The following is a 27,168-nucleotide window of genomic DNA, read 5'->3' as shown; positions in this document are numbered from 1 at the left end:
GTCTTTCTCCTATCTGCCAGTATCTCTAGACTCGAGCCCCCGTGCTCCACCTTGAGCGTAAGCAGAACTTTCATCCGAATCCCTTCCACCTTGGTGTCTTTGCACCGGCCTAGATGGGCAGCACCCTCAGCTAAGTCTGCAGCTACTGTTAGCTCTCTTCTCCTCCAGTGATGAGGCCCAAGACAAGCTTTCTACTGCTCCTTTCTGATGGGACTTTTCGGCTGTTCCAAGTGATGATGATTCTTTTTGCCTTGGAATTGCTGGTTGCTGGATATGAAATGAGGCCTGAGGCCTCTGCTTTTATAGGCCCCAAGGGGCTAGCAAAACCTGCCGACCCAGGCCCCTAGATCTGGCAGACCTGGTTAGTTCTTCCTGTCCTAAAAAACCGACCTGGTTAGCTGCCCCCACCAGCCCAACGAGGGCCCTATATAAGGGTCTTTTCTTGCCCTTTTTCAGCCTCTGCTGTTCCAGGCCTGATCTGCTGGCTCCAACCAGACCCACCAGCCTCAGCCAATGGCCGACCCAGGTGTAGCTGCTCCCTTCCATGGTTGCGCCACCTGTAGGCTCTGTTGCAGGCTGTCCATCTGCACACAGATGCCCTCCACATAGGCGCCTTTGTCTGTGCAATCCCGTGCCATGTCTATTGCCCCTGACTGACCTCCTCCTAGGTTAGACTCTTGTTGTGGCGTTCCAAACAGGTCCCCAGTTACAGCTTTAGCTATTAATTTTGATGGAAGGAGTCTAGCATCTGGTCTAGAAGATGGTTGTGTATGCGTGTGGGATACTCTTACTGGAAATGTTGTCAGGGAACTGTACACTAAAGGTAGGCTAGAAACATTCTTCTTTAAAGTTAGCTAGATTAGGGTTTTTGTTTGAGGCTTGTGTAAGTGGGTCTCATTGCTAGTTGACAGAAGCAAGAAGGATCACAGTTTCATGGGTTTTTTGAAGGATTGTTTTCTGATGCATGGATGATGCAGGGCCCGTAACTAACCTTTTGGTCATACCTGAAGCACATATATTTGGACAATGCAAAGATTATGAACATAGTTTTTGCAGAGAGAACATTTTTTGATTCACTTAGGAGCTCAAATCGATCCTGGGACTGTCCATTTTTTGATTCACTTAGGAGCTCAAATCGATCCTGGGACTTATATTCTTATCGAGATCCCCTTGTGCTATTGCCTGCATCTGTTATAAACAATTGAGAAGCCAAGCAAGGACATTTGTATAGTGGAAGTTCTTTGGAGAATCAGCTTTTTGAAATGAAGGTTGGGACAATTTCTCTTTTTTTTTTGGGATACTGGAAAGATTTTCATCTCCAATGATGCATTTGGGTAGCCATTTTATGCTAAACAAGTTATGGAGAGGACTTTCTTTGCCAGATCTAGTACGTCTACTAGCAATGTCCTTGTGAAGCTGAGCTGAAGTTGATATAAGAGAGAGATCTAGATGAATGTAGAGCAATCATTGCAATTGCTTAAGAGCTTGCATTCGTGAGTCAAATATAGAATTGTACATCTGGTTGATGAAAACAGATTTTTAGGATGATACAGATTAGGGGCTTGCTCTTGTCAAGGTTTGGACTTCTTTTGGTTCATAGAGCATGATATGAGGTTGACTTTTACTCTTTACATTGGATTGTTTAAATATGGCTCAATAGTGAGACTCACCTTTGTTGGCTTTTCCACTTGATGTACTTTCTTGATTTTATTCCATTTCCATTATGGGGTTGATTTGGTTTTATCAGCTGTTTATGCGCTTCTGTCCTTTTATTCTTTTGTGAGATGTGAAAAGGCATGTATTCCACAATATTTGAAAGAGAAGTAAATGAACGAGTGATGTTGAATCACCAGTCTTTTCATGTGATTGGAGAAGTGCCACGGCCTATCTCCTTCAAGAAGGAAAGGTTCAATATATTCTTTTATAAGTGCGAACCTTCATCATGATGGGGCTGCCCCTCATCTTTGGAGTTGACAGAGGCCTTGTTCAAATGGTTTTTGTTTGTGTAGGTGTGTGTAAATTTATGAGGCTGTGTGAGATCATAATTTTAAAGCACGGTCTACAATCACCCTTGGGCATTGAGGGAAAGATCTTGTAGTCTACATTGAGACACACTCGACCTAGAAAAAAGGACTACACATAGTGCATGCTATGCACACATAAGCCATGGGTCTATGTGGATCTACTCATCTCTAGATACATGTCACTATCACAGGCATGAATGAGCATGCTTGATATTTGTGGATTCAATTCAGGATACCCTTAGCTGAGGATGTATACCTTTAGCATGCTACTTTTCCCCACAGACATCCGATTACGCCAGGGAGGAGCCACAATGTAAGGCTATGTCTTGATATCCCCTTGCCTTCACCTTAGAGATCTATGATTTTACATGCATTCCCTTGTGCTAGGAACCGATCATTACTTTTTGAGTTGGCACTATCTCAACCCATCCAGGCCGCCTCCATAACTTTGACCATTCACTAGATCCCATCTAAGGTAGCCATCTCTTTATCCTCTTGCTGTCAACCTTCTGTAGTGCACTCCATCTTGAAGCAAATGGTTGGTACGATGGGTAATACGACTAAGGATAATAGTAAGGGGCCCAACCTGATTGGGTGCAGAAGCTTGGAGCATAGGTTTATTAGCTAGTGGAGGTGGAACAGCAAGAGGTAAAAGTAGCTCAATGCATTCACAGTAGCAGTTGCATAGGGTAAAGGTGAAGCACAGGAGTTGTCGGTGTGACTCTTTGGATAACAGAGACTAGTGGTTCTCCAGTTGCAAACTATGGTTATGCATTGTGCGTACCCTGTGGCAAGCCTTCTACTGTGGAGTTGGCTATAGAAGTGACTCTTGCTTTTCTAACTGTTTTGCCAATACAGAAGCATGACCTTGTGAAGCACTTTATTTCTTTAAAATAAGTCATAGGTATTACTTTTTTTCAAATTGTTTTTCAGTACAGATCTTCTCCCACATGCTTAATCATGGTTTTGTGAGCACTTAGTTTTATCCAAAAAAGACACCGTAGTATTCTTCTCACCCCAGTTTGATTATTCCCTCCTGTTAGTTTAATATATGTCCTTCCACTCCCCAACAAATGAGAAAAAAGTTAAAAAAGAAGGAAAACACTGTTCTTTATATCCAAGAATTAAGGATGATTAATTCCACAAGGTTGTTTGTAAATTTTTGTCGTGCAATTTACCTCAATAGAGTCCTTTTTCCATTGCATAGCCATTCATTGTGAAACATTCCCTGCTTCATGAATTTAAGTCACTGCACTCGCATTGGAGTTTTGATTTGCTTGTATCTTATTTGTAAAAGGCAGCTATCAACATCCTGTTGCAGATATGATAGTAGAAACTGATTTCTTAGGTTTATTTTCTTAGTTCATGAAGCTTTTAGGTATTGTTATAACTTCGGTAACATTTACAAATTTTGTTTGCAGCATGAGTCAACTCCTGCAGCATTACAAGTGAAGATCAAAATATTCGAGGGGATAAAAGATCGTGCATTGAAAACAGGGAGAGAGTACTCTCAACAAAATGAGATGCTAAGCTCTTTGTTCTTCCAGCCGATTCATTCCCCTGTTGAAAATGATTCCTAAGCCCTGCCAAAGAAGCTAAGCTCCCATGCTGAGAGTGCTTGTAATATAAATAAATAGCTGAAATGTATATTGTTTTCCTAGCTCCAGTAGCTGTAAAATCGAATTGAGAAATCTGTATGCACTCAATTTTTGTCCTCACAAGCTCACTTGTATAAATCTGAAACGGCAAGGTGCCTTCAAATAAAAGTTTAATGTTTAATGGTTTCAAGTCATTAGAATTCCTTGCGGAAGCATGCCCCCAATAGTTCAACTCGCATTTTGAAGGTTTAAATGAGCTTCTCTTTGTGAAACATAGTGCACGGACATTTGATGTCACTTAGAACTTGAAATTGGATACTTGAAACACACTACTAATTTCTAAATCAGAAAATTAAAACATAGCATTGTAGATTCAAGCATCAATGGTCATATTTTAGAATTGAAAAAGATACATGAAATGATTCATGTCCATGCTGCACTTGGACGAGCTAAAAGCTAAAGGTCAATGTATGGGCTGAAGGTTGATTTCAGCATACAGGTGATGTACAGGTGGTGATTTGAGATGTACGGGAGGCGAAAATGCGACGTGATACCGGATTTGCCAAAATCGAGGCAAATTGGAATTTTTTGAACATTGGGGGTTGTTTTGGGGCCCCAAAACACTTATTTCCGCACGTTTCGGGCTGTCCCAAAACCAGGAACTTTGAGGAAGAGGGAAGAACTCCTCAGTTGCCTTCCTGTAAGTTCGAAATATTAAGATTTATGACATATCCTCGAAAGAGGAGCAAGCATGGATTAGGAAGAGCAACTATTACTTCCACTCTCTCTATAATACGGATGTACAAAAAGGGAAAGAAGAAGTCAAACAACATACAACTTTGGAAGCCAAGGGGAGGAAGGTGATGGATCAAACTCTATAAGAGGCAACAATGGAGCTATGACGTTGACCTCCAGTCTGCTTTGACTCTTGCATGGAATCTAGGATTTCTAGATTGTTGAAGTTTCATTCCAACATCATGTTCCTCTTCTACATAACACTAAAACAAAATAATGTTATAAAAGTATAGGATTGAAAACCCTATCATTAGCCCCAACCCTAAACAGATATGTATATATTTATTCTTTTCAATGTTATATGGTGTAGTATTATTCATTTGAGGTGTGCTCTTTGTGTCCTCTCCTCATCTCCACTCTTCTTCTCTCCCTCTCCATATTTGTTCATGGTATCAAAGCTACCTTGCCTTCTGTTCAGGCATTCTGATCCTTATGAGAGAGTCAAAGCTTGAGATTGAGTGATTCTGTTCAGAAGCATTCTTTCATTCCGTTAAGAGATTTCTATCTATTCCATTCATTCATATCTTCTTGTGAGATATTTGAGAGAGAGTTAGTCCTTCTCCTATCCTATTCTATGAGGGAGTCCTAAACAAACCATGAGAGAGCCTTCCACTCATCTAATTCAGTCATTCCCTATTCCATTAGGAAGACAAAATCGCTTAATCTAGAAAACTAAAGCAAGATAGGAGATGCAATAAAAAACATATTATAAAGACTCAGTCTATAATGTACTAGATGGACATCAAGTAGAACTACATCGACCTAAGCTACGGACGCTCCTACAGCCTACACAAATAAGAGGTAGCCAACAATAAGAAACTACAGGACCAGCACTTCAAAGCATCTCAATGAATCATGAAAGGAATACGAGACACACACGACTACAAATGCAAAACTTGATGCATAGACAAGCTGCTAGTAGCGATACCAAAAATTAATGTAACTATAGAAAGGCATAAGGATGACTGAGCTAAAAGCCAACAACAATGATGATGGACAAAAGACCGTGATGTAGCATCAAGCACGGAAGATATTTTTTTGGCATTTTCATCCTTAAAAAGCCTTCTATGCTATTCTTGGCATCTTTTTCCAGCATCTTTTTCCATATTAAGCCTTATAATATCATATTAGATTGCATTGTAATATCTATCTTCACTAGTAAAGTAGATGTTAGTTGAAACAGCTAGCATTGTCACAGAAACTAGCAAAGTAGATGTTAGTTGAAACAACTGGCATTGCTAAAATGGGAAAAGATGGAAAAATAACATGGTGCTTTAGCCTTGAGATTACTCAAAGTGATCTTGGCATTTTTTACTTTTTGCACAGAGGGGCTTATGGTCCAAAACGCATGAATAAAAGCTACAATTGAAGAGGAGTATGAAATCATCATGCTTCTCATTGATGTGGCTAAATCATACTCTAATTTGGTCACAACCTTGAAAAATGTACACAATCGTACCCATGATGGTGTTATCTCTTCTCTTCTTGATGAGAAGAAGTTAAGTAAGTCCACTAGAGCATCTACATCGAGCATGTCAACTATTATGAAGCATTGTTCTTACTACAAAAAGGAACCGCTTCAAGAAGCACCCTATGGATAAAAGGACAGATGGCCACTTGAGTAGAGAGTACACCGCTAAAAAGGAAGAAGGAACCTTAATCAATTATTTACCAAATACACTGCAATACTCCTCTCTCAGTTCGTATTGAGGGGGGTGCTAAGATTTGATAGTCAAGGTGATTGGAACATGTGGATATTGGATAGGACTTGGTAGCGTATATAGTAAGGTGGTACCTTGTGTGTAAGGTGTGGAGCACAAGGGGCCTCCTTATTTTGTAAGGTTGATAGTCAATACTATACATGATGTGTTGGAGTATCTTATTGTTATGGTTCTCCTCCATTGCTTCCTCCTACCACGTTGCATGAATATTTCTTATCAAACTCCTCACCTCTTCTCTCCTTCTAGTTTTCTACAAATAGTTAAAAGATAGATCTTTTAATGATGCATGTTGCCCAATGCCAAATTGATAGTATTGTACACGTGACCGCTAGAGTCAAGATTGTGAGTTGCAAATAGTATTTCAAAGAGCCAAGTGGCAATTAAGGGGCTAGTATTTTGAAGGTACAAGGATTGCTCTAGAAAATGGGTGCATTAGATCAATGTGGGAGTTGTGTGCTTCATGCTAGAGTTAGATCAATGTTAGAGGTATGCTCTAAACCAATGTTAGAGTTATATTCAACCTATTTTCCTTTATAAATTTATATGTGATCTTGAAGACCATGCAAAATCATTTCAAAGCATGTAAAAGGAATTACGAGATAGAGTGTACTTTTGTCAAAATAATATTTACTTCAAAGCATGTCCACAAAATAAATTAAGATAAACATAATGTCTTGAGCAAAAAAAAGTGATAGAAAAAAGTTCACAAAATTGCATCATATTAAACATCAATTTCTATACTCTCAAGGATCAATCGAGCTAGAGCCCATGCCTATTATTGCAACTTGCTTATGAGATTGGTCATATGTCTTAGCTATTTAGATTAGTAAATTCAGTGAAATTGAATGACTCAAATGCCTCGTCCATATCTTTTTGTCCAAACACATTTCTATAACATGTGTAGCCTTTAGAGCCATTTTTCAATGATTTGGATATATAGAATGGGTAAAGGCCCTCAAGTCAAGCAAAAACTATGTAAGACTCTTAAACTTGATGAGATAAAGCTTAAGGTATGGTAGTCTAAGCATTGGAATCTAGTTGCCCCTTCAATTCAACCTTTTAAAGTTATTTTTATCCCTTTTATGACTCTCTTCCTCTCTTTGGTTTTCTGAAAATCTCTTTACTTTAAAGTCTCTCGGTCTCTCTTCCTCCCTCTCGCCCCTCTCTCTTTGCCTTTCCCCTCTTATGAAGGACACGAGTCTATAGAAGATTCTGTATATTTTTGAACGGGAACATTGTGAAAAGTCCTAGGTTGCTAAAATGATGAGATGATAGGACAAGAATTTAAGGTTCTGAAAAAGATGTCATTTTGCCTCCCTACAATCCTCCACAAACATAGCAGTTGAGGGATATGTTCCCGACCTAATGCTTGGTTGCTTGGATCCCTCACCTTACTTGTCCGCATCTCCCTCTACTTTATCTTCCCCTTCCCTCTCCCCCTCGAGTTTTTCCTCTCTAAATTTTCATTTCTTACCGCATCCCCCTCCCCCTCCCCCTCCCCCTCTCAAATTCTAGAAGGTGATGCAATCATGGAGAAAAAGGAGTGTAACAAATTATTGACCCTTGCATGCGCAAGCGAGCATGCACACATGTGCACACACACACATTGTGTCCTGTTGATGTGTTTTTTCTTGCATGCACGTATATGGGCACATAAGCAAGATTCTTCCTAAAGGAATCGAACATAGCAAGGTGAGAGGGAATCAAATACAGGCAGTTGACAGGTAGGGAATGGAGTAAAGCCTGATGACAGGCAGTAAGAGTCTTCCTAAGGGATTCCAGTTGAATTGAGGTGAACTTGCTCGTCAGCTATTGCTAATGTGGAGCCATCAACTATCATAGTCTTGGATGGAGGGAATATGAATCTGGACATTCCGATCAAATTTTCTTCCGCATCGTAATGCCCTCCCTGAAATCACCTACTGCAAACAACATGCGTGGATGCTATCATCTCTGAATGTACACGTGTTAGGTTGTAATCCCTCTCCCCAAGCGTTTGACGATGGCAGGCTAAGAAAGGGGGGACTGGCCTTTCCTGCTCATAAAATGGCTCGCAGGCTACCTGCGCGCTCACCATTTTATGAGGGGGAAAGGTGTCCCACCGCCTCCCTTTCCCTACTCCATCCAGGTCGCTATGGTTGGCTAGGATTACATCCTGATTGTCCACCTCTAACCTCCTAAAACTCAGAATCCTCCACTCAAAACCTCGGCCAAAGCTCATGAGAATTCTCCACGTGGCCTCCCCAGCTCACCTTGACGGCCAACCAAGAAGGGCCAATTGTCCCCCTTTTTTGGTCGGAATTCGGCCGGATTCTTCCCAAAAAGGACTTTGCATGGCCCGTGTGGACTCCTTGAATACATGAGTCATGATGAAAGGGATGCCATGTCAAGATGAACGGTAGTTACGATGATTTTGAAATAAAAAGCTTACTACTCACTCACTAATTGTCTAACTGCCAGTCCGAGCTATGCTCGAGCTATGCTATGTGGAACCATGGCGGCTGTAAATTTTCCAAATTGGCTATGGCTTCTCTCTTTCCTTCACATCTTCTAGTTTGATCGATTCCCTCGAGCACACTAGCTTGCCTCAAACAATCTATGATCCTCTCCTCCTCTATTGCCGTTGCTAGATTAGCTTGTTGGGACCTCGCCATTGGACACCATCTCCCCCATCGCTGGAATTGTGCATGCCCCCACAATCGATTGGTCTTTTTGGGACATCATTCTTTAGTAGCCTCACAAATACAACGGAATGGCACGGTTCGCAGTGGTGAGATTTTCTTTTGGGCATTGGATAAGGTAATTGGCACTCTTTTAAGCTCGAGCTTGATGGAGAAAGAGCGACACTTTCATGGAAATGAGCCTTTGTCAATCAAGCGATTGCCGTCATACATTTACTATACGTGAACTCCAAGTGAGCAGTGTACTAGGCACGTCCACACGTTGTAATCTTCGTTGCACTCATTTCAATATAGTGACGTTGTAGTCTTGAGTTTGCAAAAGTATCACAGGTGAGGTTTAGATGGATCAGTTTTGTCTCAGAGCAGATTCAAGCTGATAGGTGCTACCCTATTGAATTGATTGTACCACTTGCTTGCACGTACAATGGTGTTTACAGGGCAGGGGGCGGCTTGTCTGAGAAAATCTATCTTTGGGAGGTGCATGTTCCTTAAATCCGCCGATGTTTAATATTTTGTTGTTATCATGGTCATGTAGTCTTTCCCTGGCTATACAATTAACTTTCCCCCATGGCTAAATTCTAAGGTTTCGAGCTAGAACATACTGGCGACTTGGGTTGCACATCACAAAGAAGTCAGCTGTCTGGTTTTCTCTGATGGTGACTCGCTTTTAATCTCGGGTGCAGATGATGGCATTGTTGTTGTCTGGCCTCTTATATGGTAATTTTCCCTCATTTGATATCTTAGTCCCTTTGGGCTAAATTTATAGAGTCTATGTCTTATGACATAAGTTTTTACTTTTGTGCGCATATGCAGAATTTTGGACACAACAAAGAAGTTTCTGTATAGGTGGTCTGGCCACAAGGCCTCTGTGACAACAGTCATCTTTGGTGTGGGTGGTGCAAATCCCATAGTAGTGTCTTCGTCACTAGATTGGACTAGCAAGGCAAAGCTGGAACCTACCAAGTTATTATTCATTCCAACAAACAAAAAACAATTTAGAACTTATAATGTAGGTCGGGACGTGTCAGTCACCTTGCAATAGTGGCACATTGCACACCACTGTTCAGGGGGAAACGTCCTCCTTCAATGATGGACCAGTGTTGTCAATCATGTTTTTGATTCTCCATGGCAATGCATGAGAGGCTGACATAAGGAGAAGCAAAAGTCGTAGTCCTTTTCTAAAAAAGTGCTTGCTCTCATGTCCATAAGAAATGATGTGTCAGCAGGTAGCTTGTGTTGGCTGGTATAGATCAACCTTTGTGCCCGAAAGATTTGATACACTGAAAAGATGCGAATCACAAGGCTTCTCCTATATCACTAACACTTTTGATAGTGAGTCTATTGTAGTGCTCACTGCTTTCTGGTGTCTAAAAACAAGAAGGTAGTAAGGATTAGAGTCCAATGTTTTGTTGTCAAGTGCACAAGAGTAACCTCAAGATCTCTCTCTTGATGGCTCCAAAGAGGTCCTACCTTTTCAGTTAATGTTTATTCCTAGTCCTCCATACCCTTAAAACGTTCTCCTCTCAAGGTAGTCTCCTATTTGCAGTACATATGCTTTGCAAGAAATATGGGACATTAAAAAAGCCTTGCGGTCCAATGAGGAGCAGCATTGCTGGGGTATTCAAGAAGTTTTCCATTTCTTAAGGCACCTATAGTTTTTGCTTCTAACATTCTAACATAGAATAAGTGTCTTACTTTGCCTTGCCATCTCAATGCTCCCCTTCCTACAAAGTAGGATAGAGAACAAACATCGCTTTGTATTCTAGTTCTAAACTCATTGCACTCTTCCTTTTGTAGTAGAATGACCTGTGAGTGTTACCAGTTCCCTCTCTCTCTCTCTCTCTCTTTCTAAGGAATTGTTAAAAGAGTGATTGTTTTTTAGAGTTTTATGATCGAAGGCTTAAAAAGCACTTAGACTAAACCTTATAACATGTCATAAGATACAGGTGCTTGAGAAAAATGACTTTTTGAAGGGGGGTGGTGGGGGATTTAAAAACTAGTATTATATATAAGAAAAAATGAAGTACAGCAGCAAAAATAAAAAGTGCACCTCCTAAAGCAAGGAGACATAATCAAAATGGTCTGAACATCTCAGCCCATGAGGGCTAAGTAGACCTACCAGAATAAGGAGCTCTTTCTACCAAAGTAGCCAAAATTTCTACACAGACTTTTTCGATACCTCTTAAAGAAAGAGCCTGCATCATGGGTCTTCTAAAAAATAAGATTATTTTGATGTTGCAGATGTTCAGTGCTGGAACCATTTGCCACAGATTCAAGAGAGTACTCAACTTCCCTTTATCACCAAAGAGGGCTTGCTTCAAGATACCGTGAAAACTAACAGATGCGTTCGAACCATCTACACACACTTCTTCAAACTCCACGGACTACCACACATTCCCAAAATGAAACCCCTTTTTTGCTCTTACAAAGGAAACATAAAGGAGAAACTTCAGGATTGCAATTCAAAGTCCGAATCCTGCGTGGAAATTCTCCCAAAATAATCTTCCAAAGCTGTGCTATAAAGGGGGGGGCAAACTCCGTTCACCTCGAAACAAGTTGACTTCACAACCCACAACATTGTAACTAGTCTCTTGCAGGTAATGCATGAAAAATTAAACCAACAAAATATAATGCTTGAAAGAGTGACATGAATGTTAATAAATGAATGATGTTTTTGAAAGTTTTACATCATAATGTTTTGCGTTCTACTTCTTTGGGCTTTTATGGGACACATTGTAAAGTAGTGGCATAGAATTCAAAACCTTATCAGATGGTGTGGCTTTCCAAACATGCATTATTCTAAGCTTCCAAACTGACATAGCTATGCCCTTGCCGAGACCCTGATAGAAGTGAAAGTGTGTCTCACATATTCCATTTCAACGCGCAAATGAGTGTAACACCATATTAGAGAATTTAGGAAAATCCTGATAATTTGGGAACTTTTGAGGGGTTGTAATTATGTAACATTCAATGTTTTTCATTGATTTTTCCCATAGATTTGGTAGTCCATCCAAATCTCGCAAATGTGCATGGTTTGCATCAACATAAATAAAATGTCAAATGTTGAGATTTCAACCAATGCATGGTATTTTTTGAGGGGTTACAATTACAATGCATTGAGTGCACTCCATTGACTTTCTCCCTGGATTTTGCCATGTATATGAAACTCACAATTTGGAGTATGTTTGTTTTGCATTAGCTAAGAAAAAAACATCATATGTTTGAGTTTAACGAAGCATTTTTTGCCTCTTCTCGAAAAAAGGTGGTGTTCAAAAACACCATTTTTAGTTTAGTTGGAGAAAAAGTAAGAATGCAACACTAGTCCTTGATATTTTGTCGAGTGTGCAAAACTTGCAACCACAAAGCAATGGTCTGCCAAAAAAAAGATAAAGGAAAAAGATCAATGTCATACCTTCCAAATATTTGTCAGTATTCAATTAAATTATTGTTGTGCACGGAAAAAAAGTCATGCTTTTCAAGTACCTTCACTCCATTGTGGAGTCAGCATCAGAATCGGAATCTGTTCTATGAGACAAATTGGATAAATCTCGCTTGCGTGCAATGGTTGGTATCTTCACCTTGATGGGGAGGTTGTTGCTCTTTGAAGAAACCTTCTTTGAGAGGTTACATTTTGGAACCCATGACCATACAATAGCATCAACAGATTCCCAACGTGGAGGATCACCTTTATTGCACATCCAAACCTTGTTCCAACAATCTGCATATACCTCCTCAATTTGTGCATTGTGTCTTTTGCATATAGGTGCCCAATATTGTATGAAAACCTTCTTGAAATTTTTAGATTTATTATCCTTCTGTACATCAGTTTGAGCAATGCCTAGCCAAATTGGGTAAATTTTTTCTGCTGGTCGGACCAAAAGAAAGTGTCCTTTTTGTACATCAACCATTGGATCAAATGATTGTTTTGGCTTTTTTCTTTGAGGTCCACAGTAATGATCATTCAACTCTTCAATTCCTTGAAACTCATCGTTTTCATTATCAACTACTTGCACACAATCAATATGTTGCGTCTTTGGCCAAAATCTCTCGTACATGCCCTCTACACTATTGTTTGGTTTATCAAGCTCATCAATCATGCTCTTCCAGTACTTCACTACTGGCTTGTAAAACTTTGTGAAAGATGCTTCTGGACCTTGCAAGTGTGCCCATTTTTCCCAAAAGCATACATACTCCTTGATACCAACTATCACATCTAAGTGATCCTTCACATACTTGAACATGGTTACATAAGGTGGCTCTCCACTTGGTAGCATTGGATGACCATCCGGATGTCTCTTCCACAACTCAATGCCACCTTCACTTGGTTGCCAATCTAATGATCGTGGATGCACTTTATATTGCATGATAGGAACTTCATTTCGCATAAAGAACCAAAATTGGAGAGGCTTTGAGTGTCCCACTAAAGAATCTTTCCCATCGCATAGGCATCCATCAACATAGCTCTTGAAATCAGGGACTTCCGTTACCAAAAATGGCGTTGGAGAAGACTCCTCACATTGTCTAAAAGTATCCATGAGATGTGCAAATGTCAATGTTTGGCTAGTTCTTAACCTCTTTGAAAACCTGCTAAACATTGCATCAATATCCTCATGTGTATGCCCAACCATCAAGAATCCCAATTGAATTGACTTGAAAATCCCTCGAGCAACAAGTAATGATAGGTATGCAAACAAGTACCTATTCTTGTTTTCAGATCCACAATTATCCAACTGCAACAATAGGTGTTCGGGTAGTTTCTTATAAGGATTTTCTTGATGGGAACTTCCAAGTCCAAGGTCTTTGAATGTTCCACCCACTGCTCCAAGATAAAGTTGTTGCTTGCCATTAGAAACATAGTGAGAATCCAATGCTTCTCTTGAGGTTAGTGCATTTAGCAGAGCATTGTCAGACCTTGGCATCCCATCGTGTATCAAATCTCCAAGTGCATGGTTATCAAATCTTTCAAGATTTCTCAAACACAAAGCCAATGAACCAATTGTGAAGTTAGGATCCGATGGCCACAAGGATAAAGAAAAGTGACCATAACATCCTTGACCATGTCCATGTGTTATCATGCCAGTCAAAGCCACTGGGAGCTGAAAGGATTTGTCTGTGTCCTTTGAACGATTGCATAATCTAGGGATGGCTGTCTTCTTTTGGTCCATCTTATCATGGATAATGCACAAGTATGTCTGAGGATACATTTCAGAAAATCTACGCCAAGTGTAGTACACATTTCTATAATTTTTTTGTTGTAACATGTGCTTTCTTCTATCTTCCATCAACTTATTACGTTCATTTTGGCATTTTGTCGCTGCAAGCTGAGCCTTGATTGCACTACATAAACCACACTTAGAGAATTCACTTGTTTTTGACAAAGTTACATGCTTGAATTCAGAGTTCCATATGCGGTTGAATGTGGAAGTTGACATCTCCTTACAACCCAAACTATGCTTTAATTGCATGTTAACTTCATAGAGAATATCAACCTGCTTGTATACATTCGGTATCACCAACTGTGTTTCCCTTGATCCATCCTAAAGTGTTCTACTTTTGTGTGGCATACGCTCAGAATTGTTATCCACAAAAATCTTAGATTATGGCTCTACCCAGTTCTGTGTGGTCCCAACCTCTCCGCACGATTCCTTTATTACCATGTATGCACCTTCGTATACCAATTTCAAATTGCTCCCTGTATCGATAAAATGTTGTTTTTGGAATACCATGCATTTCATACCATGCTCTACAACAAACTTGAATACCATTCAATGAAAAGACATATTTGAACTGCTCATTGTCATCTTTTCGACAAGCAACCCCAAGAGTGTCATATACATAATTGGTGCGAGCCTCCAAACTTTGGCCCCAATACTCTATGCGTAATTTGGATATCATTCGACGATCGGCAAATTGACAACCATTTTGTTTACAACAATCAATCATAGATACTTTTATGATTGCATCCCTTGTGAGTCTAGATGATGCTAATGACATGCCATGTTTTTTAGCTTTTCTCTTTATCATGCAGTAACGCCTCTTTTTTGTGGATTTTTCCATTGGGTCCTCATCTTCCATGTGCTTTTTCCCAGAACCACTTAAAGAATTCATGGTGTCATCGATTCTTAATGAAGTTCCATCTAAAAAGGTTATTTGTGCAATGGGCCATTTTATTAAGTGGATGGTATCGATGCCTGATACATCACTGTGATACTTTTCAATTCCCACACCTAGATTACCTTCACCAAGCATCTCAAAATTTATAGGTTCAAATGGGTAGACATACAAAACAACACCCTCTGCAATGCTCTTGGTTTTCTGCTCATCCCATATTAAGACTTTCTTGTCCTTCCATGATTCTCGAATGGAAAACTCATCATATTCACATAGAGGTTCAATGTCAATGGTATCTAATGTCATATCATTCATTGGTACAATAGCTCCATTGACATTGTCCACACAACTCATTGATCGTGCTTTCCAACGAACAACACTACCCAAAGCCTCATAGACTAAGAATGCATCCATTGTAGGAAATGGAAGAAGTGCACTTTCATCCATACAAATATCGATCGCCACTGATACATTGTTTTCTCCCAAGGGCACACCTTGGCACATGTCATCATGTGATGTAGAGAATATTGTCCCAATGGCAACAATCTTTCCACTGACAAGCAAGTTGACTTTAACCCCCACTTTCAATGTGGCACCTGCATAGTACATAGCATTTGTTATAGTTCAATATTGATATCTGATGGTGTGACTTAGGATGAAAATGCTTTACAAGATTTCATTGCAAGACCAAATCTTCCTAAACCTTGGTGCTTTGAATTTTAGGCAGCAAAATTTGGCTACATGGCCAAATCTTCACAAACCATGGTGCTTTGAAAGGGAGATAGCAAGATTTGTCCACACAACCAAATCTCCCGAGATGTTGGTACTTTCAAGAAGCCATAAAGATTTATGCACACATCCAAATCTACTTAGACCTTGGTGCTTTGAAAGAAACCCACAAGATTTGGCCACATGGTCAAATCTCCCTAGACCCTGGTGCTTTGAAAGAAGCCAACAAGATTTAGCCACATGGCCAAATCTCCTAAGACACTAGTGCTTTGAAAGAAGCAATAAGATTTGGCCACACGGCCTAATCTGCTCAAACCTTGGTGCTTTCAAAGAAGCTAGCAAGATTTGGATGCACGGCCAAATCCTTCGAGACCTCCATGACTTCTTTCAAAGCATTGAGAAGATTTGGTTGTGGCGTTCTTTCAAACTTGGGGAGATTTGGTCGTGTGGCCAAATCTTGTAGGCTTCTTTCAAAGCACTAGGGTATGGAGAGTTTTGGCTCTGCAACCTCCTCTTGCATGCTTCTTTCAAATCATCAGGTTCTGGGAGATTTGGCCGTGTGGCCAAATCTTTCAAAGCATTAGGGTTTGGGAAGATTTTTCCGTGCTACCAAATGTTGCTAGCTTCTTTCAAATCACTAGGAAGATTTGGCCACATGGCCAAATCTTCTTTCAAATCACTAGGAAGATTTGGCCACATGGACAAATCTTCAAACGTTAAATTTAAAAATTGAAAATCCAGATTTTAAAATTTAAAATTTAAAGTTTAAAATTCAAAATTCAAAATTTAAAATAAAAAATTCAAATTTCAAGTTTCAAGTTTCAAATTTTGAAATTCAAATGTAGAGATCCTACTTTCAAAAAAATCGTACATGCTTTTCATGATTCAAGCTATTACACTTTAAAATCATACTATTACTTTAGAAGCAAACTAGAAAATATAAAACTATTAAAAAACCAAAACTTTAAAAGGCAAAGCTAAACAAACCTTTTAAACCAAGCATAAAAAGTAAACCTATGAGAAGGAATTGAATTCGTCTTCATGGGGAATCAAGTGCTAGGCTCACCTTGTTCTCTCCCTTCCTAGATCTCCAATGTGTACCTAGGGTGGTTTGAGAGCTTTAGGACAACGTCTTAGATGGGGTAGTTCTTGGAAAACACTCCTCCACCCTTGCTTAGCTAATTGCAAGCAAAAAAGTTCAAAACTATGTCAAAATAAGAGGTCCTGGGAGGTTCCCCATCCCAGTTTTGTCCTAGCAATGTGTACTTAACTATGTAGGTTTTAAAATTCCATTACCAATTCAACTCTCCATAGATTCCACACACAATAGTTGGATTAGAAGGAAGTCTTTTTTTTTTTTTTTAAATAGTGGCTCTTCATGCTTTTGGGGGGATTGCTCCCTCCCCCCCAAAGCATGCTTTTTTGGGGGGATTGCTCCCTCCCCCCAAAGCATGCTTTTTTTGGGGCATTGCTTCTTCACCCCCTTTTTGGGAGATTTCTTCTTCCCCCCCTTTTTGCGTGATTTCTTGCCCTCATCCTCCTTGTGTCCTCGCTGCTGCGTCTTCTTTCTTCCGTCTGTCTTCCGCCTCGTTTCTCCTTCTTCCTCCTCATCGCCCTCATCGCGGTTTCTTTCTACAAGCCTCGGCATATCCTGCAAGCCTCGTTTCTCCTTCTTCCTCCTCATCACCTCCATCTTCCTCCTCGTCGCCCTCGTCGCGGTTTCTCCTTCTCCTACCATCAGAGCACCCAGCATATCCTGCAAGCCTCATTTCTCCTTCTTCCTCCTCGTCACCTCCATCTTCCTCCTCGTCGCCCTCATCGCGGTTTCTCCTTCTCCTACCATCAGAGTGCCCGGCATATCCTGCAAGCCTCGTTTCGCCTTCTTCCTCCTCGTCACCTCCATCTTCCTCCTCGTCGCCCTCGTCACGGTTTCTCCTTCTCCTACCATCAGCAAGCATATCCCACAAGCAGGTCGGGATTCATGGTACCAGAGTAGCAGTAGCAGCGAGAATATTAATATCTCACTCTGTGAGGGATTGTTACCAATAGAGCTAGTAGAGTTCATGCTCTGTCGGTTGCCTCTTGATGTTATGTAAAGCCTGGAAGGCTCAGTCCCTTATCCATCCTGCATTTCTGGATCTCTACAATAAGACGCTCCCTCTACAATTGCTACAGCTACTCTCTCTTTAGCTCCTACGATGGCTACTCAATCATTCAAGTAAGAAAACAAAAGAAATCAAAAGTGTACCTAATTCTTGCATGTTCTCCATTTTCTCCATTTCAGAACACCAAGATTTGAAAGAAAGAGTCCTGTAAAAGTAGGAATCTCGAAGTGTAATTTGAAAGTAGGGTCTTTAGTATATGATTTGACTTTCATATCTTCAAATTTGAAATTTGAATTCTGTATCTAAGATTTTGAATTTTGAATTTTGAATTTTGAATTTTAAATTTTGAATTTTGAATCTAAGATTTTGAAATTTTCAGATTTGAAATTTGAATCTTAAGATTTGAATTTTAAATTTTAAATGGGGAGATTCGGCCATGCGGCCAAATCTCCTGGCTTCTTTCAAAACATACAACATTTGGCCATATAGCCAAATCTCCCTAGATCTTGGTGATTTCAAAGAAGCTATAAAGATTTGGCATCACAACTAAATCTTCCTAAACCTTGCTGCTTTGAAAAGATTTGGCCACAACCAAATCTTCCTCGATACTCGTGATTAGAAAGAAGATGGCAAGATTTGGTCGCATGGCCAAATCTCCCTCGACCCTCATGATTAGAAGAAGCTAGCAAGATTTGGCTTCATGGCCAAATCTCCTTAGACCCAGGTGATTTAAAAGAAGCTAGAAAGATTTGGCATCACAACCAAATCTCCCCAAATCTTGTTGCTTTGAAAAGATTTGGTCGCACAGCCAAATCTCCCAAGACCCTTGTGATTAGAAAGAAGCTAGCAAGATTTGGCTGCACAATCAAATTTCCCTAAACCCTCGTGACTTATAAAAAGCTATAAAGATTTCGCATCGTAGCCAAATCTCCCCAAACCTTAGTGCTTTGAAAAGATTTGGCTGAATAACCAAATCTCCCCAAACCTGGTGCTTTGAAAAGATTTCGCTGCACAGCCAAATCTCCCCAAACTTGGTGCTTTGAAAAGATTTGGCTACATGGCCAAATCTCCCCAAACCTGGTGCTTTGAAAAGATTTGGCTGCACGGCCAAATATCCATAGACCCTTATGATTACAAAGAAGCTAGCATGATTTAACTGCACACAAATCTCCCCAAACCTTGGTGCTTTGAAAAGATTTGGCAGTATGGCCAAATCTGCATAGACCCTCGTGATTAGAAAGAAGCTAGCAAGATTTGGCCGCACGACCAAATCTCCCTAAACCTGGTGCTTTGAAAAGATTTGGCCACACGGCCAAATCTCCATAGACCCTTGTGATTAGAAAGAAGCTACCAAGATTTGACTGCACACAAATCTCCCCAAACCCTCGTGCTTTGAAAAGATTTAGCCGCAGGGCCAAATCTCCAAAGACCCTTGTGATTAGAAAGAAGTTAGCAAGATTTGGCCGCACGGCCAAATTTCCCTAAACCCAAGTGATTTAAAAGAAGCTAGAAAGATTTGACTGATTTGAAAGAAGCTAGCAAGATTTGGTTGCACAGCCAAATCTCTCCAGACCCTAGTGCTTTAAAAGAAGCCCACAAGATCTAGCCACAAGGCCAAATCTCCCCAAACTTTGGTGCTTTGAAAGAAGCCCATATGATTTGGCCACACATCCAAACCTCCCCTTCCAGTGCTTTAAAAGAAGCCCATAAGATTTGGCCGCACGGCCAAATCTCCCTAGTGCGGCCAAATCTCCCTAGAATCTAGTACTTTCTCAAATCTACTACTATGTCTAGTGTCAATTCTAGATTCTATTTCAGATATGTTTATCGATAATGTGTTTTGTCTAACATTAAAGATTATAAAGATGATAGTTTGTATATTGCTTGGGTCTTTTATAGGAAAGACACAAATGTGAAGAAGGTTGAGAAAGTTGTAAGTGGATTTGTAGAAAAAAGCATCCCTTGGTACTTTGACATATATAGTATTGAGGGAGCAGAGTTGACACGAGTTCACTTATTTGTTTTGTTACCTAATAAAAGTGCATACACTTGTGTTGGATCGGTACATCAAATCACTGAAGATGTGGTTAGAAAAGAGGGAGATATCGGATTGTTGATCATTATAAATCAAAATAAGAAGTTTCTCTTGGATCCCAGTAATTATGAAGCATCTCATATGAAGTCTGATGTAGATGACAACATGCAGTCAAGACACTGGGGATAAGTGTTGAATCAATTGATGGAAATGAAATTCACACAGTGACAACAATCATTGAATCATATTGCAAAGTTTCAGCAACATTAAAGAAGCGTAAGAGTGGGGAAGATAGTGGGGAAGGAGCAAAGAAAGGTAAATCGACTATGGTTCAAGCACCAGGTGGTAGCAAAGAAGGGGCAAAGAAAGGAAAGCTAACTATAGTTGATGTACCACAAGAAGGAACACCTCCAGAGGGTATGCTAGCAGTTGTGGAAAGAAGCAGTGGTAGTGAATTGGAGCCAAGTGGAAAGGTCATAGGAAAAAAAGGGCAAAAGAAACCATCAGGCTTGGTGGAATATGAAAAATACTACCCATTCGGGTTGCATGCAACATTTTCAATTCCAGTTGCAAGATGTCAAAAAGCTCCTCCAAGCTATGTATATAGAGGGTTGAACAAAGAGCATGTGGAGAAGCTTGCTGCAGACTTCGGTTATAACTCTAGGCCTCCTGCTGCTGTAGCGGATTTAATGCCTTTCAATCCTGAAACAAAGCAGCCCTTGGAAAGGGTAGATAAAAAGGATTTAACCAAGTGCCACTACTGGATACTATTTGGACAACATTCAATATATGCTGCTAAAATATTCACATCTAATGATGATAACGGCACGGCCCAAAGAAAGAACTACTACCGCACCCGCCAGGCGAGGATTGTAGTGAATTGTCCCGCACGCTTTTGTGTGGAGATATCAAAGATGGCAAACCTGGAGTCTCAAAATATCTTGAGACAATCTCCATACATTGATATACTTAAGCAGGTCAGGGGACAATGGATTCTCTTTAACAGACCCAAGAAAGCACAACAAGGGCTTGTAAAAGGACATCCAGATCGTGAGAATTGGGATGTAAGTATAGATTTTAATCATGAATCATTTTTTACAAGTCGGTTTTCTTAATTATTGCATTCTAATGGATTCATATATTTTGCAGGCTTTCATTGACACTGGCAAGGTAACATATGATAATCACAAGCGATGCCATTTATGATGGTTGGATCTCCATCCTTGAGGATTACATTGCAGGCAAATATTCACAAGATGGAAAATGCCGTAGGCAACCCACAGTCTCAATGTTTAGATGCTTGCGTGGATTGAGTGATGATCAAATTGGTCAAATTCAAAATGACATTAAGGAAGGTAGAGTAGGCATAGCTAAAACAAAGACTGATGCCATGATTCTTGATATTGAAGGATGAGCTATGCAAATTTAGAGAGATGTTGCACTACAAGAAGAACTTTATATGTTTATATCGGCAGAATGGCCTTCTTTAATGTTAAAAAATTGGGATGAGTGTAGATTACATTTTAAAATTACTCCAGAATTGTATCATCGGATTCGTGGTTGCTCTGACTCATGGTTAAAAGTGAAGCTTCAATAGGGCAAGGAAACTCCACCATTGCCTGATGCTGCAAAGGGGTATCTGAGGTGGATTATGGGACAAAGTGAAGGTGCAAGTCATGGACCGAATTCCACCCAGCCTTGGAGGTTCTACACAGTCGGTTCAAACATGGAGGGAATGGAGTTTATACATAATGTGTACCAAGAGCCAATGGCAATAGGGGTTGCCTTTTTGGATGTAATGTATGGACCAAGCAGAAGTAGAAATTGGAATGAGGATCGCTTTGAGTGTTTGTTGAAAAGCTTGATGACAATCGCTTCTCCCCCAGTGCAATTCCTTCTTGTGGTGTTCTTGACCATGGATCATGTATCATGTTTGAAGAATGCATTAAATAAGGCATGCGGACAATATAAAATACACTTCGGTTGCCTTAATTTTGAAACTACAGATATATTTGTCACTGGATCTATGGATGGCTTAATTGCCTGTGTACTGGTAAGCAAGGAAAAGCATTTCAACGATATTGAGCACTATACCAATGCACAATGTAAGCCATCAATATATGTTGCATATGAAAAATATGAAAAATCAAGTGGTGCAGAAGAATCAGGTGATGAGGATGATGATGATGAGGAGGATGATGATGAATTTGACATTGAATTATCCTTGAAAAGAAAACGTTCAAGTATCATGAAAGACATGATCATGGGTTTCTGTCGAGAAGATGAGTATGTATTGGACTTGTTCTCTGAGGGGCTTGCAGCAATAGAGTCTCTTTCTTGTAAGAGGCGTGTTGTTTCAGTTGTTGAGACTTATGAGGAGTTGGCAAAGGTTGAAAGTATATGTTGCACGTATGCTTACAGTAATCATGAAATTCGACAATGGGCTGGCTTACAAGAACCAATATTGGCAATAGAGGGGGTATCAAAAGAAGATGATACAATTGAAGGTGGAGGGGATAAAGAAATTGATACCATACCAGGACAAAAAGAGCTTCAACCCTTCAATGAAGAGCAGCATGAGCATTTTCAAAAACATGCTTCAAAGTTTTGGGAAACAGAAGAGGAAGCAACAGGTCCTTGAAATTGTCCTTTTATATGGTGTTCGTGTTTTCCATATGTTATCTTGCTATATTCTCCATATGATGTATTAATTTTGTTCCAAAGATCTTTTAATATTACTTGGAAATTCATTCTATCTCATTGCCATAATTCAAACATTCATATCTATTCTTGAATATGTTTAATTTTCTATATTTCATGAAAAGATGTGTTTGCATGTTGTAATACCTTTGGAGTGTGATACACATCCAAATTTATTTATGAGTTCATAAATGTTAAAAAGTGTGTTGAGTCTTGATTGTGATGAATGAATTAGTGTAAATTGTTGTTTCTGTCCTTATTCACTTCATATGAATGCTCAAATATGTTTTGGCCGCTTGGCCAAATCTTTTCTTAGTGGGAACACTCGGGCAATGCTAGATAATGTTGGACTCCACTCTATCTATTATGCAAAGGTTTTTGGCATTGTAAGGATATGTAGTTTTGGGGATTAAAATAACTTGAAAGGGTATAGATTCAACAACTTTAGGGGGTATACTAAGCATATGAACATGAATGCTTTCTTTTTTTTAGTATTCCAATTTTGTTTTGAAAAAGAAAAACATGAATGCTTTCACACAAACAAATTGCATTGAGAGCACACAACCTAAAGTTTGACAATTTGGTTTTCTATCTCAATATTCAGTTTGTTTCTACTTATAGATTTCATTTCCTTGTTTATCAACAGATATTGGCCATCTCAATTTCACATGCTAGAAGCATTGCCTGTACATGTGACACCTGATCCAATGATTCATTATGTGCCTAATTTGAACATTAGCATGCAAGTTCCAAGCTCAACATGGTTGATTGAAAATGTTGAGGATGCATGTCTGTAGTTAATGTTCCATTGACAAATGTGAATGCAAGCTTAGAAGGTAAAGGAGAAGATGCAATGTCATTGTATGAAGCCAAGGTGCAGGAAGAAATCTTAGAAGGTAAAGGAGAAGACATAATGTCACCCTCAGAAATAATGTCAAAAGAGGTGATAACAAAAATAAGACTAGCGGTGATAATAGATTTGAAAGGGTTATTGCTCGAGCGTTGTTTTTCGAAGTCAAATAAACATATGAGCTTGCACAATGGGAAGCATTGGCTTGTTCTCCGTCCTGGGTGTTTAGAGTTTCTACAATGGTTGCTCGATCACTACCATGTTGGCATTTGGTCCACTGCAAGAGAAAAGGGCATGGTGCAACGCATGCTGGACACTTTGGAGCAACATGTTAACAGAAAGTTACATTTCTTCACGGTTTGGGGTGTGATGGCATGCCACAAGCATACAAAGAGTAGAATCATTCGACCAGATAGGATGAATGTGGAAGCGGATTTTAAACCATTAATGAGAGTGTGGTGTTGTTTCAAAGAGGAATGCAAACCAGCAAGAACAGTGTTCATTGATGTTTCGCCTTACACGGGTTGTATTAATCTAGCAGAAAATTGCATTTTCCCTACAAAATTTGATATAGATTGTGGTGATTCTATTTTGCTTCATGAGTTATTACCATCCTACAGATGCTAGATGATGCAGTAGATGTGCGCAGTGCCATCTCTTCTAACAGATTTGGTCAAGCTCCAATTGTCGAAGGGCATGATATGTTCTATTATTTTCAACCAGTGATCCTTGAATTCAAAGAAAAAAACAAAGAAGTTCTCGAAAGGATGAATGTCGAATCTCATATGTCTACTCGTAGTTCAAAAAAAGACACAGAGAAAGGTATTACTTCACCTATAACCACTAGAGTGAGAGGGACTTGTCCTACTACAAGAAGTATGGTGCATGCTCAACATGTTACATTGAATGAAGAGGAAGAATGCATGCTAGGAAAAATTGCCAAAATGGGACCATTGAAAGATAGTGAGGCAAAATGCTTTGCTATGGTTCTTGGATGCAAGGAAAGGGGAATCACTGCTGATGCTGCAAGGGCATTCTTAGCGAACTTGATTCAATTTTATTGCATAGACAACCCTTAGGGAATGTGAGTGATCTTGTTAATTAGATTTGTAGACACAAATGCTCAACTAAAACATTTGTACCTACATTCAGATTTATATTTAGACACTATTTGGTTAGATTCGACTAGCAAAACATTATGTTTCAATTTGTTTTGTGAAAGAATTAATAGACATTGAGTTAGTACCTTGTCCAAAAAATGCTATGTGCTTTGTGATGTGAGTTTGTATTCCTCCACTAAAAGAATGATTCTTTGATTTTAAACATATGATAGGTGTTGCAGATTGTCCTGAAAAGTTGAAGAGCTATCTTATTACAAATTTTGATCCTGCATCCAATGGCTTATGGAAACATAAATTGCCCATACCCATTGAGCATGTGTTCGAAATGGATGGCATCCATTATGAAGTAAAGAAATCAACAATACCTGGGGCAGGATATGGTCTTTTTGTACATACGAGCATCAAGAAAAAACAAGATTTGATGGTATATAATGGTCCAAAGTATGATTATGATACTTGGAGATCTCTCCTCAAGTTTTTCCCAAGGATGAAGACTTATGGAATGTTTGAAGATCCATTCATTGAGCCATTGACAGATGTGATATGTATTGTGGGAGATGTATTGTATGGAAACATTGCTGGATATATAAATAGCTCAATGTATTATAAAGAAAGAACAAATGTTATATTTGTATACATCCCTAAACTACCACCTTGGGCTCAAAAGTCACAAGGAAATTTGAGTGCCCATGGCTACATTACTGTGCAAACCATAAAGGATATCTCCTTCGGAGATGAGCTACTTTGTGAGTATGAATACTAGTATGGAATTGTTAATGATTATGTTAAATGATGTGGTGCAAAATTGGCTATGTGTCAATGGTTTTGATTATAGCTCTATTGTGATGGAGAGTTTCATGAGCTCTATTGTGATGGAACGGTGTTTTTGAACACCACATTTATATGATGGATGTCAAAGCTCTACCATAATCCTATTGCATATGTCAATACTGCAATTTATCAACATAGAAACATATGCATTTGACATTAATTTGATACATCTTATATACCAAATAAAAATTAACAGTTGTTGCAAGTTTAATTTTGTTTTTGAAGACCACAGTTATATGATGGATGTCAAAGATTTATAACAATCCTATTGCATATATCAATACTGCAATTTAATTGACTCCAATGAATCTTCCTAATGCAACATCTATAAATTGGCTTTTGTTTGTTGTTTTGATGCATACAAAACAACAAACATCTTTCTTTCACTAGCAAATCAACAAATTTTTTGGCCATGGAGCCATGTTCACATCTATTAAGGACTTTTGCCATAGCAACATACGGAAGATTTTTGCTTGGGTTTCTAGGAATTGGGAAAGTATTGTGCATGGTCCTCAATGGAGCTAATGTTTCAATAAAAAACATCAAATTTTACTTTTGAAGTGACTATATTTTATTTCGTGGGAATTGGGATTTTCCCAAATTCTCTAATATAGTGTTGTGTACTACTACTCTAAAATTTTGTAGAAAAAAGGGAAGTGAAAAGTACAAAATTGGCAGTCCTGTCAAAAGCGAAAAGTAATTCCCATATTAGTTTGGGAATTCCGCCAAATGGGAAGGAAACCAAATCTCATTGTGAATTCCAGATGGGCAGTGAGTGCCGATGGCGACTACCAACAAACACTGAGGTTTGGGGCAGCATGGGATATATTTGGATGATCTAGCTAACGGTGGATGGAGGGGCCAACTCTTGTGCATATGGGGCTAGAGTGTGCTCCACGATGATTGGATCACATGAAAGTTCCATAATCCATTTTGGAAGAGAGGAGAAAAAAAATTAGCTTTAGGGTTGAGTTTTATGGGACGATGGTCAGATTCAAATGACAAGCCATCTTTAGCGTACCCCAAAATCAGCCATGCTATATTATATTTAGCTCTTCTTCGCCTTCTCACCAAGAGAATTGCGATGCAGCCTACCTGTCGCTATAAAATTGGCGCCCTTCTCCTAACTCTTGATCCTCTGCTTTCTTCATTTTCACATTGGTTTTTTGCAACGTGGCTTTTTAGAGGGGATGTTATGATGTATTTCCTTTCTCGTTGCAAATAACCAGGGTGATCCAGCTATCCTTTCACTTTGTTATATGCTTAGTGATTGTATCGGCTCAAATATGATTTGTAGGTTTGTTTGGCTATTTAGGATCAGATAATTGATCACTTTCCTACTCCATGTATGCATTTCCCTTTTCTTCCATAATATTTTACACAGTAGGAGTGTGATATGGTCCAAATTCGTAGAGCTATGAATTGTGACATTTGATGCAACTGCATTTGTAGGTTTGGGGACTGGGGCTTGGGAAGCTCTTACAGTCGATTAAATTGCAGTCAACAATCAATTTCCTTGTTTTACATCCCAATGAGCAGTCATTGTAAGCTGGGACAATGGATGGGAAAATATTTGTTCAAGCTGTGAATCAATGGCCATTATGTGTATCTAATATTGATATTAGTGGTCTTCTCCCTGAATTTGTCGCCCACATGTGAAGCTGGCATGAGCACTACATCGTATTTTCTTGCATGCTTCTAGTTATTAGGCGTGTAGGCTTAAACAGGTTCCTCATTATAAAATATAAACACTTGTTTTAGTGTTCCAAACAGATCCCCAGTTACAGCTTTAGCTATCAATTTTGATGGAAGGTGTCTAGCATCTGGTTCAGAAGATGGTTGTGTATGCATGTGGGATACTCTTACT

At 39.4% G+C, this 27,168-nt stretch overlaps 1 long non-coding RNA gene across 1 annotated transcript; it reads left to right on the top strand.

Moving 5' to 3' along the window:
- Positions 1-760: 760 nt before the first annotated feature.
- LOC147904722 (uncharacterized) lies at positions 761-27,168 on the top strand. Its single transcript, XR_015542984.1, has 4 exons — positions 761-823; positions 1,215-1,268; positions 3,446-3,668; positions 27,075-27,168. It is a non-coding gene; the product is annotated as an uncharacterized LOC147904722 (long non-coding RNA).

The sequence above is a fragment of the Dipteris shenzhenensis genome, chromosome 2 (genome assembly GCF_047967505.1).
Source record: "Dipteris shenzhenensis isolate YYH24624 ecotype China chromosome 2, Dip_SZ_1.0, whole genome shotgun sequence".
NCBI classification, from domain to species: domain Eukaryota; kingdom Viridiplantae; phylum Streptophyta; class Polypodiopsida; order Gleicheniales; family Dipteridaceae; genus Dipteris; species Dipteris shenzhenensis.
The sequence above is the reverse complement of the archived record's forward strand: the minus strand, read 5'-3'. Positions and strand labels throughout refer to the sequence as shown.